This window comes from Palaemon carinicauda, chromosome 5 (assembly GCF_036898095.1).
Source record: "Palaemon carinicauda isolate YSFRI2023 chromosome 5, ASM3689809v2, whole genome shotgun sequence".
Lineage (NCBI taxonomy): Eukaryota > Metazoa > Arthropoda > Malacostraca > Decapoda > Palaemonidae > Palaemon > Palaemon carinicauda.
This window is the reverse complement of record NC_090729.1, coordinates 119,745,766-119,758,267: the sequence shown is the minus strand read 5'-3', so window position 1 is coordinate 119,758,267 and position 12,502 is coordinate 119,745,766. Positions and strand designations below refer to the sequence as shown.

Genomic DNA, 12,502 nt, shown 5'->3' with positions numbered 1-12,502 from the left:
AAAAAAGCTAAGAAAGGTAACAAATAAATACTATAATTAATAGTATTGATTTAGAAGCCCCAAAGAGGCAATTAATAACCAATAAATTTAAAACAATTCTTATCGAGTGGGGTACATGAGTCATGATGTGGACAGCAGCTGATTTTACTGCTGAAACCGAAGTAAATTTCTTTCTGCACCCAGAAGCAGATCTTTCGAGAGTAGCGCTCCCATCAACACAACAGCTGCTTAAAAAGGAAGTAGCCAGTGGTGGTTGACTTAGGACCTGGGGTAGAATCTCCCAAACAAAAATTAGGGAGAAAATAATGTCCTATATAAATACATAATTGAAAAATAGTAGCCTAAGAAATGGCCTAAATCCAGTGGCTTCAATAATCGTGATCCAATGGCAGTTTACTAATATATTGTATTTAATCATCATCTTTGAAAGCTCACACAACCTCAAGAACACCAAGTCTTGTCTGAGGTGCAAGTACAGATAAAAGCTTACGGAGCTTGTTCTGCACTTGAGTACATTCACGGCCATTTTGATGTAGGTCATAAAGATGTCGGCGAGTTCACTGCAAAACACCCAATTGTATTGCTAAATTCCGAAGAAAAATTCTAAATGCGTAACTGGCCGTTGCCTGTGTATCAAAATGACCACAATTTAAAAATTTCGCGAGAATATTGTTTGAATTATAAATGTCAGTTGAATAATAAATTGATGGTATATGTTCATTGTAATAAATGATGTTTCTAACAGCAATTTGAATTGTCAATACCTCCCCCTTTTTTTTTGCTAATTGAGTAAGTGATATTAAGATGTTAAAAGTTTATTTTTATGATTTGATAGAAAAAAAATTACAACTTCAATGTCAAACAACTCATAAAGCCATTTACTTAATATAAAAAAAAACTACACTGGAAGAGCAAATTACACCAGAATATAATCTCTGTTCAAATCGCTAGAAATGCCCAGGCTGCACCATAAAGCATCTAGTTTATTGCAATATCATTATCTTCGGTTTCAAAGCCGAGTTGCCAACTAGGCTATACCATGAATGACCGACAACTACTGGGGATTTTTTACCTTCTGGTGGTTATCGGAAAGTTTTATGAATTAATCAGTATTGTGAAGATGCCAATTTACGGGCTGCCAACGCAAGAGCCCGTGTCTTACATAAGGTAAGGCAATCTTAACAGACAGAAGAGGCCAAATGATAACACAAGCTCATGCTTCGTTGTCACAATCAGATATCTTACCATGCATATCAAATTCATAGTATTACACTCACTGAACATAAAAAAAAATCTAAATAGGCACTATATGTGGTCCAACTTCAAGTACATAATTATAAAAAAAAAACGTGTTTGTAGATATTCCAGAAAATAAAATCACACGATAACCTGTCAGAATTTGATACGAAAAGAATACACTTTCTTTAATGTCTTACTTTGAAAACTGAAATAGATGGGCAATATATGCAGTCCAAATACAGAATTATGAAAAAAGTAGTTTTTGTGGATATTCCAGGAAATAGAAATCATATGATAGACTGTCTTAATTTCATATGAACAAAGCATACTTTCTTTGATGTTTTACTTTGAAAATTGAGGTAGATTGGCACTATATGTAGTCCAAGAACAAAATTATGAAAAAAATAGTGTTTATGGATATTCCAGGAAATAAATATCACATGATAAACTGTCATAATTTCATAAGAACAAAACAGACTATCTTTAATGTCTTAATTTGAAAATTGAAATAATGAGAGTGGTAAGATGGCCAAACCTGCAACTTGTGGAGTGGACCCATTTTCTCATATCGAGATCAATGTTATTTTTACCAGCTCAAGGAAAGACAACAAAGTAAACAGCTGATTTTCGCAGGTCATGAGACCTTCAACTAAAGTTTGATTAAGCCATTTGAAAGTGATTTTCTTTCCCTAGTTGACATTGCAGTGGGACATATTTGGAGGAGCTGGGCTCACAGTAAGTAGCTTAAATATTCTTTTTATCGGGCATTTCTTATTTCTTTTACTTGGAGTAGATCGAAGTAGGAATCTTTTGGATACCCCAATGTAGTTTAGCCAATTTTTAAATATCAAACATTATTAGTTAGAAGCCGTCTTTATGACGGAAAAATATACGGCTTCCCGACAGATATTGTCATCAAAATTGTTCAAGACATGAAATTACACCTGAATACTTTATTTTCTTCGAATTTCCAAGAGGATTAAGAATTATTTGGGCAACTTTACCATGTAGTTTAGATCAGGTGTTTAAGCTAAATTAATTATGTGCAAAGGTATAGGCCAAAGGAGTATACAGTCGAACAAATTTGTGTGCTGTATCCCCAATTCATACATGCTATATAGGCGACCTTAAAGAGACCGAGGGGTGTATGTATGATAGCGGCCACCTTTGTGTATTATCATGTCTAACTTAGAATACGGCAGTGTAAGGGTAGTCGCAGAAGGGCGTTAGCCCCCTCCCGTTAGGTAAGTAGGTAAGGACATGGTTAAGGGGGAAAGTTTAAGTTAGTTGATGTCCATTTTTAATGAACGCGTGAGGAACTTGCCCCTGATATACAAAGGCTCCGAGACCTTGAAGCCTTTGTATAAAGATGGACAGACCCTCCCACATGCACAGAACGCCATCTGACCCAAACTTCCCCACCTAACCTAACCTTCAAGCCATGTCCTTACTTACCTTCCTACCTAACTTTAGGCTAATGCCCCACCTGCGACTCCCCTCAGACAGCCGTATTCTTAGGGCATAAAACAAGAGAGTAATGGGGCATGGCTGTCATCATACATACTCCGCGAGACATTTTACTCCATTCCAATTGCTTACTTTATACAGTATGCATTGGGAAGTATTTACCCTTGCTAATAGAAACCAGTTTCATTATAGAACAGTGCAGAATTAGTTAGGACACTGGAACTAGCATAAGTAAATAGATCTTTCCAAATACTCTCATTTTAAATCCCTTACAGTATACTACTGGTAGAAACCTCTATTAACAGAGTTACAGATTTCAAAAAAAAAATTCATATTTTGTTCCTTTACTCCTCTTGGCACAGGCCTCTGGAGCTTCCTCCCTTCTGGTTGTTCAGAAAAAAATTGGTAGGTGGTGCATCTGTCGTAAGGTATTTGTCAGAATAGCAAAAAAGGTTACATTTTATGTTTTAAATCTCTTGGTTATTTGCTTTCAGTCTTGAAATATACAGTATAATTACAGCTCTTATTTTATTTATCATGTTAATAATGAAAGTTTAGTGTAGAAATGTGGGTTTAATATATTTTGTCTGACAATGGGAAGTGGAAGCTAAGTCCATGTTCAAACAGAGGATGTAGCTCAAAGCTATAACTCACCCCTTCAAATTTTTAGAACTGAACTAAGAGATAAATTAGATAACACCAAAATACTATCCCATGGGGCTAACGTCCATAGCGAACATGTTCCACTCGCCGGGTCATAGGAAATAATGTGTGTATCTGCGAATGAAGCGAGCTACATCAGAACAAAATCAATAAATAATTAGTGTTGATTAGGCGTACTAACATACATATGAATCCGCAAGGATTTATTTGTATTGCAGTACAATGAACACAGCTATGAAGGACTCCATAGAAAGTGATAATGAAAAATTATTTGCTCCGGCACTACTGTATTTACGTACAAACGCTCTGTGTGCTATAGTATTATTTCGGCGATAGCTGAAACCAGATGTATCTACCCTCTGCTAGTTAGCAGGAAGGGGAAAACGGGGGTAGACCAGCCACCCAGCTCACACCAGCACTAGTAAACAACTGTCACTTTTTATTTCTGCTCGGTAGAATACAGACGTCTTGCTCTCCCATTAAAACCAAATAAAAATTTCCCAATAACTGTCCTAAAAAGCTAATAATTTCCTTCTAAACGTTTTCTTTAACAGGTGTGTCTGTCCATGAGGATCATAACCATGCTGGTTGATCCTGGCAATGAAGGGTGCCATTGCTGCACTTTCATGTTGGCGGAGGAGACTGATCCTCACTGCCTCTACCCTGCGTGTAGGTGACTCCTACGTGCAGGAGTCTCCATGCTAGGTTTGTCGGGAGTGGTCGCCCTCCCAGTGTACAAGATTTAGCATGTGACCGAAGAAGAAGGCTAAGAAGGATTCTTTTTTTTCGGGGTCATCCTTAAAAGAGAAAAAAACTCGTCATCGAACTCCGTCGGCTCTGCCTATCTTGACTCTGCTCAATCGGCTTCCCCTGGGGGTTGGTCAAGCACGAGTGGCGCCCTTGTGACTCCGGGACAACCCTACATTCCGGGCACCTCCGTTGCTTCCCCTAGGGAAGTAACGCTGACTGCCGCCGTAGGGAAGTTGCTTTTTGACGATGCTGTGCGTTTGCTGTGGCTTTCCTTGGGGCTCACGGATTCAACGTACAAGGAAAGGTTAAAGGAGGTCTTGCGATTGGGTGCGCAACTGGAGCACTCATCCTCCACAGGGGTTCATTCCCATCTTCCCCCTCGAGATTCCGTTGGTCAAGGACTGAAAGAGTCTCTTGCACATATGACCATCTTGTCCTTGGCACCTACTCGCCCAAACGTTTGCTCTTCTTCGATGGGTGGGTATGAGCAGTTGCTGACAAGTACTCCTCGAAGTGACTTGTCGGAGGATCCCTCCGAGGTGAACCCTGGGACTATCTTTGCCTACATTCTGGGGGCAGTTCGTGATGTAGATCATCTGTCTGGGTTTGCTCCACCGGGATGGGGAAGCAGAGTGGGCTACCCGAAGGTCCATCTCCAGGTGTTGGGCAGCCTTTCCTTCCGAGGGAGAGCTTTCTTTCATCAGCCTCTGTTATGCAGTCTTCTCGTCTCTACGGAGATTTGCCGACAGGGGCAAAAGGGGTTAATCGCCCTTCCTGTCCGCTAGAAAGACGGCCTTCTTCTGAGTTGTTTCCCCCCGGGGGTTCCACTGAAGGGCATTGGATCCTTCCATACCCCGCTCCAGTTCATCGCAGCACAGCTTTTCAAAAGTGGATGACAATGGGGTAAAGCGGTTATTTGCGACGATCCCTCCTCCTTGCCGTCATGCCTGTAGGACACAACGTAGCGTTCATTGCTGTGTAAGGCCAAACTCTCTGGAGCTTGTGCCTTGGTTTTTACCTATCGTGAGGTAGAATCTGCTTCACCGCCCGTGTGCAAGATCTCGGCAGTTGCCTTTCCCTCCTCAGCTTTACGGGAAACTAAGGCAGCTCGTCTTTCCCCCTTCAGAGGATAAGGCAAGCAGGAAAGTTTTTCTCAATGATGTGTTAGCAGAGGATCGGGCTAACCTAAGTTTGTTCCAACACAGAGACTTACCTCGAACTACTTTCTTAGGAGGTACCTGGAATCTCCTCTCAACCGACCAGAGTTTTGTGTAGTCTACCCTACTTCTGTTTTCTGTGGGGACTAACTCAGGCGTAAGGAGAACGTGCCCTGAGGGTAGTCCTGAGCTAGGTCGGCGTTAGCTTGGGTCTCGCTCGTCAGTAAGTTCTCTGGTCGCGTCGTGATACCATCCCGTCGCTCTCCATTCTCTTGCGATCCTTTGTGTCCCCGACTCGTGTGTCCCACGTGGTTCCCGCGTGGTATCTCTGTGCTTTCCCTTGTGTTCTCGCGTGTTCGCGTGATTCCCTTGTGCTTCCCCAAGTGTATTCCTTATCCTTTCCCTGCGTTCCTGTGTCTTGTGGTTTTGTGTTGTGATGGAGCAAACCCGCCGTTGTCCTGGGCCTAGAGCCAGGAAGTCGTGTGGAGCGTTCCTATCCAAGCCGGAGGTTGACCCGCATTCCCTTTGCTCTTCCTGTAGGGGTAGAGTGTGCTCGCCGACAGATACGTGCCCGGAGTGTGTTAGTTGGAGTGAGATCCAGTGGGTTCGTTTTAGCACGAAGAAAAAGAAGTCCTCTAAACGGTCCCCCAGGAAGGCGAGCATCTCTTCGCCATAGCCGTCGCCAGGTGGGAGGTCTGACGAGGTTTCTGTTCCTTCTTCCCCTACCCAGGGTAGGGGACGAGGTAAGTCCATTGCGGGGAAGGTGCCTATGGCTCTTCCCCAAGAGTCTAATATTCATGATGTAGGGGTTGCTGAATCTTTACAGGCTAGTGGGGGGGCCTGAAAGTGCTTTATCTGGGGGTCTTGGAGACTCTGCCCTTGTGATTGGGGGGCACGTCTCCTCCGATGACCCCATGTGGAGTAATACTGTTCCTGTCTCTTCGCCCGCGTCTTGGGCCCACATTTCAGGTACCTCAGTAGCTGATGGCGTCCAGGATAGGTTGGACTCGACGGTAGGGGAGCCCTTTGGGTGGAAGCTCCCGAAAACCCCAGGTAGGTCCCCGTTGAGGATGGAGGATGGCCTAGATTCCTGGTTCCCCAGCGTGGTGCGGACGACCTCCCTTCCAGCCCCTCTGTCGGCGGTTCCTGACTCATTTTTGCAACCTTTGACCTCCGGAACTCAACAGTTCGCGAAGACCTCCGTTGCCCCCGAGCCCGCCCGTCGGTCGGGTTACGTAGTATCGTCGGGGTCTTCGGAGGCCGGCTCATCGGTCTCTTCGGAGGGTGAAGCGAGGAGGAGGCGCCGTCGGAGGAGGGAGAGATCCAGGAGCAGGCGCTCCCGTTCGAGGTCACGTTCAAGGTATAGCAGAAGACGTTCCAGGTCCCCGAGGAGGAAGTACAGGAGGAGTAGGTCCCCCAAAGGTGAATGGGTCTTCGTTCCCCGCAGGAGGGTCGAGGACTTCGACGAGTTTCCACGTTCTCCGAGTCGCCGGCCCAGAGACGGTTCTCCACGGAGGCCCTCTGCCAGGCATAAGTATGACCCTCGCAAGGAACAGAGCGAGAAGGCCTCTTCAGGTAGGCGTAAGGCCGCGGAGCTTCTGGCTCAACCCGCCCAGCGGGGGGAGTCGCGTTTTCGGACGGGCAGCCTAGTCGGGTCAGCACAGTTGACTCAGCCCTTGGACTCGCAGGGACGGCTTCCTCCGTCGGGCCAGCCCACGGAAGTCTCGCCCTCTTTGCCCAAAGACGTATTACGGATGGTAGTCCTCGCCGATACGGCGATTCCCGTCCCGACACCCAGGTCTAGTGCAGAGGTTCCCGTCGGCACAGACTGTTACCACCACGGGGAGGTGCTCGTCGAGTCCGAGCCACAGCGACAGGTGGGGGTGCCCGTCGGACCGTCACCTCGGCCTCAGATGGAGGGTGTTGCTGGCGACAGTGAAGGTTCCCCAACCGAGGACTCGGCATATCGGAGGGTGATAGGTCTTATACGGAGGCATCACCGGATCGAGGAACCTGTTCCCGCCGACGAGGATGCCTGGCGTTCCAGCCTTAATCGACTGATGGAGGCCCCCGTGCAGCAGAAACCCTCCCTGGCGCTGCCTGTGGCCAGGGATTTGGTCCTGGGCCGCGCCCACGTGGACAAGGTTGTGGCGGGCAATGCCGAAGCCCCCAAGTCCCAGAGTTCCTCAAAGTTACTCCAGGGACTCAGGTCCCAGAGTAGGTTTTATGTACCAGAGGGGCAGTGACCGGGAGCCTGCAAAATGGAGTCTTCCCTTGAAGTGTTGAGTCAGGGTGCCCCGGAGGACAGAGCCGCATCAGCCCCGATTTGTTTTTCACAGTCGGAGGCTTCGATGATGGAGGAGATGTCCAAGTACTTAGTCCACGTCGGCTCCTGGTTGGACTGGTGGGCCTCCACTCTGGTAGGTGTTCAAGCCACCTACGACTTGACAGACCCTACGAACCAAGACCTCCTGAAGGAACTCATCATCTCCGGGGGAAAGACCTTAAAGTTCCTGACTTTCCAGTCTCTTGCCCTGTCAGCCAACTGGGTGCTTAGGAAAAGGGATACAGTCTTAGCCAAGCTTTCTTGGAAAATCCCTGACAGAGAGGCAAGGGCTTTGAGGAGCCTGCCTGTGTGGGGTGACTCCCTGTTTCCATTGAAACAGCTGGAGGAGGTCATGGCAAAGGTCTTGAAAAGGAAGGAAGTGGGTGCACCCAGACCCCACTCCGTGAGGAGGCCCACTTACAGGAGGACGACATCGGATGGCCCCTCTACTTCTCATGCCTCTCCTAGCCAGACGAGGAGAGATGCTCCATCTACCTCTTGGGCTCAACCACCGCAGCCCCCCCGTAGAGGAGCCCCAGCAGCGTCTGCCTCTTTTAGGATGGCCTACTCAGCGTCCAGGAGAGGGCGTTCAGGCCGCTCCTCCAGAAGGAGATAGAGTGGAAGGCCCCCCACTCCTGCCTAAGCCTCAGGTTGGGGGATGCCTCAGACATTTTTGGCAAGCATGGAGGGCCCACGGTGCGGAGCCCTGGACAGTATCCGTACTGAAGGAAGGGTACAGACTCCCGTTCCTAACAGAACCTCCACCTTTGATCCCAGCCAGTCTGGCGGAGTGGCTAGCACCCAAGGACCCCTTGAAGAGGGCGGCCCTTCAGGAGGAAGTTTCCACTATGATGGAGAAAGGTGCGGTGGAAGTGGTCCTACATCCGGGCCCAGGCTTCTACAGTCGTCTTTTTCTGGTGGAGAAAGCGACAGGGGGTTGGAGACCGGTGATAGACCTGTCAGCCCTCAACAAGTTTGTTTGCAAGACGGACTTCAAAATGGACACCCCGAAGTCGGTCTTGCAGTCCTTGAGGGAAGGGGACTACATGATGTCCATAGACCTCGAAGACGCATACTTTCAAATCCCGATCCACCCCTCAAGCAGAAAGTTTCTACGGGTGAAGTGGGGTTCCCAGATCCTGCAGTTCAAGACCCTCTGCTTCGGTTTGTCGACAGCTCCCCAGGTATTCTCGAGAGTCTTCACGACAGTTTCTGTGTGGGCTCACGAGTGGGGTATTCGCCTCATTCGATATCTGGACGACTGGTTACTCCTTTCCTCCTCAGAGGAAGTTTTGAAGGAGCAAGGAGTAAAACTAATTCAATTCTGCAAGGATCTGGGTATCACGATCGACCTGGAGAAATCGAATCTGTCTCCCTCCACCAGGATGACCTACTTGGGGATGATGCTGGACTCCCGTCTAGTGAGGGCCTTTCCGTCGGAGGAACGGTTGAACAACCTGGAACGGATCCTCCTGCCTTTCCTTTCGAGGCAACCCAGGAGAGCCAAATACTGGCAAAGGTTGATAGGGCACCTAGTGTCATTGGAGAAACTTGTTCCCCAAGGGAGGCTCAGACTCAGGAGCGTCCAATGGAACCTGAAGGGGCTCTGGAACCAAGTGGACTCGCCCTACAAATTAATTCCCGTCCTGCCGGAGACAATACACTCCCTGGAGTGGTGGCTGTGTCGGTCGAATACCCTCAAGGGGATGCCCTTCGCAACCGATGCTTCTGTTCACAGAAGCCTCCAAAGAGGGATGGGGGGCACATCTCAACGAGACAACGAGAGGAGCTTGGACGGACGAGGAGAAAGGTCAGCACATCAACGTCCTAGAGATGAAGGCAGTCCGAGAAGCTTGCCTACAGTTCGTAGATCTTCTGAGGTGAAACACAGTGGCGTTGATGTGCGACAACGCCACTGTAGTAGCGTACATAAAGAAACACGGAGGTCTAAAATCGAAGGAGTTGTGCGATCTCGCTTTGGAGATCCTGGATTGGGCCGAGTCGGAACAGATCGTGATTTCAGCAAGGTTCATTCCAGGCAAAAAGAACGTCCTAGCCGACGGGTTCAGCAGGATGGGACAAGTAGTGGGAACAGAGTGGTCCCTCCTCCCAGAAGTAGCCAGACTCATCATTCAAAAATGGGGCTCGCAGGTGATGGATCTCTTTGCAACCAGACTGAACGCACAACTCCCCGTATTTTGTTCTCCTGTCCCAGACCCAAAGGCGGCGTTGGAAGATGCTTTTCAACACAAATGGGACAACCTCGACATGTACGCTTTTCCCCCCTTCGCATTGATCAGGCAAGTGCTCAACAGAGTACGGACGGCTCGAAACTTAAAGATGACTTTGGTAGCGCCCTGGTGGCTGGAGAGGGAGTGGTTCGCGGATCTAAGGGACCTGGCATGTCTCCCCCCGTGGCCTCTGCCCGACAGGCCAGATCTTCTACGGCAGCCACACTTTCAAAGGTTCCACGACAATCCTCAGTCTCTTCGCCTTCACGCCTGGAGACTATCGAGCGGCTCCTGAGGAAGGAAGGGTATTCAACAGGTACTGCAGAGATGTCACGTTATCTGAGACGGTCTTCAGCAGCGGTCTACCAAGCAAAATGGGCTACTTTTATGAAATGGTGTGCCTCAAAGAACATCAAGCCTCTCAAAGCCTCGGTCCCAGATATTGTGGATTTTCTAGTGCATCTCAGAGACGAAGTGGGCATGTCAATTCCGGCCATCAAAGGAGTCCGTGCAGCCTTGGGCCAAGTCTTCCTTCTGAAGGGCATTGATCTGGGCGCCTCTAGGCACATATCTATGCTCATCAGGAGCTTCGAACAAGCTTGCCCTCCGCAGGCCTCCAGGGTGCCGCAGTGGGACGTGGCAAGGGTATTGAAAATGTTAAGTGGTCAACCGTTCGAACCCCTGAAGGACATAGTGGACAGGGATCTCACTCTCAAGACGGTGTTCTTGTTGGCCTTGGCCTCTGCTAAGAGAGTAGGAGAGATCCATGGGTTGTCTTACGACATCTCTCATTCGAAGGGGTAGAGGGAGATCTCCCTCAAGTTCGTCCCTTCTTTCGTAGCAAAGACACAGAATCCAGCGGTCTGGGACCCTAAGTTCGAGGGCTTTTCAATGCCGGCTATTCCTAGGACAGGGAATCCAGAAGATTTGAAGTTGTGCCCTGTCCGTGCCGTGAAAAAATACCTTGAGAGGACTGCCCATCTCCGCCCTGGTATCAAAAATCTTTTTGTCTCTACGGGTGTAAAGAAAAAGCAGGTATCTAAGAATACCATCTCCTTTTGGCTGAGACGGGTTATTGTCAGGGCCTATAATGATGAGGGACTGCCCCTGCTAAGTAATCCCAGGCCCCATGACATTAGGGGTCTAAGTACTTTTCTGGCTTTTGAGAGGAACATGGCAGTGGGCCAGATCCTTAGAGCAGGCACCTGGTCGAACCAGTCGACCTTCACAACGCATTACCTCAAGGATTGGTCGAGGAGGTCTTTAGACGGTTTCTCTATTGGGACAGTCATCTCCGCGCTCCAAGCGATTTAACGGTGAAGCCCCAGGTACAATCGTGGATAGCAAAACCAAGAGGCACAGGTTCGTTCCCTTTCACCCTTGTCCCTTTTTTCCTTTCCCTACTCGGAGATAACCCCACATACAACCCGAAGAAGACACGTCTCTACAACTTCGCCACAGGACTCAGCATCATGGAATTTTTTAAAGGGTAAGTACTTAGACACTAACATGAGCTCTTTGTGTAGTTTTCCCTACGTTTTGTTTTCCGTATATATTTTGCAACCTAGTTCACATCTAGGTTCCTGGACGTCTGGTTAGCTTGGTCTGAAGTTCAGGAAGACACTCCCACCTCCTAAAGTGTAAGTCTCCTAAGAAAGTAGTTCGAGGTGAGTCTCTGTGTTGGAACAAATCACAAATTTTAAGTAATTTGTATTTTTCCTAACATACTTACCGAGAACTACTTTCGGGTAATGGCCCTCCCTACCTTCCCCGAGTGCCTTACTGCCCTTGAAGACCTTTTGTACCATCCAGGAACTTACTGACGAGCGAGACCCAAGCTAACGCCGACCTAGCTCAGGACTACCCTCAGGGCACGTTCTCTTTACGCCTGAGTTAGTCCCCACAAAAAATGGAAGTAGGGTAGACTACACAAAACTCTGGTCGGTTGAGAGGAGATTCCAGGTACAGTACCTCCTAAGAAAGTAGTTCTCGGTAAGTATGTTAGGAAAAATACAAATTACTTAAAATTTGTGATATTGTGGACAAATCTTGCACAGCATTGCGCACCCTACCACCTAGCGAGGTGGGCGGGGAAGCTTGTTTGCCTGAGAGCTTATTTGCTTGACGGAGGTGCGTGTGCTCTACCTCTGCTATGCGTATTGCTCTCTTAGGCGAGTCTTTCCATCAGGACTTGCAAGCGCAAGAAGCAATGTTTAGAGCTCAGGCAAGTTCTACCTCGCTAGTGCGCTCTGTACCCTACGCGCAAGTAGACAAGTAAATACAGGTAGACTACACTTTACTTGTGTATGCTGAGAGGAGTGTGTGCACAAGGGCACCTTATCAGCTCTCGCCTCCCCAGCACTGACCTTGTCTTCGGTCTACCTTCTGAGAGGAACAACCTGTTCCCTTGCATGATAAGGAGCTTTACCTGTGGAGACCAATTGTTCATTTAGGCATGCGGACAGCGCCCACTTACCTAGGGAAGGGCACAAGTTAACATCCTCTTGTGCCCTTCCATTCCTTGGCACTACACCTAGCCAAGGAAACAGGTTCGTTGGCTCAACCGGGAACAGTTCCATTCTCAAAAGATGTTGCCTCGTTCGTCAACCTTGTCTAAGTAGTGAAGCAAGCGGTATCCGAATCGACCAATCTTCCTCTGACCTTTCCAC

General features: G+C 48.2%; 1 protein-coding gene across 2 annotated transcripts in view; it reads left to right on the top strand.

Annotated features, from left to right (window-relative positions):
* Positions 1-1,818: 1,818 nt before the first annotated feature.
* The window catches only part of LOC137641439 (ATP-binding cassette sub-family C member 10), a 151,254-nt gene continuing 140,570 nt past the window's right edge, over positions 1,819-12,502 (top strand). For both annotated transcript variants that reach the window (XM_068373979.1, XM_068373978.1), the window contains exon 1: positions 1,819-1,974. The gene's annotated coding sequence lies outside the window, so the exon portion shown is untranslated. The remainder of the gene's footprint in view (positions 1,975-12,502) is intronic.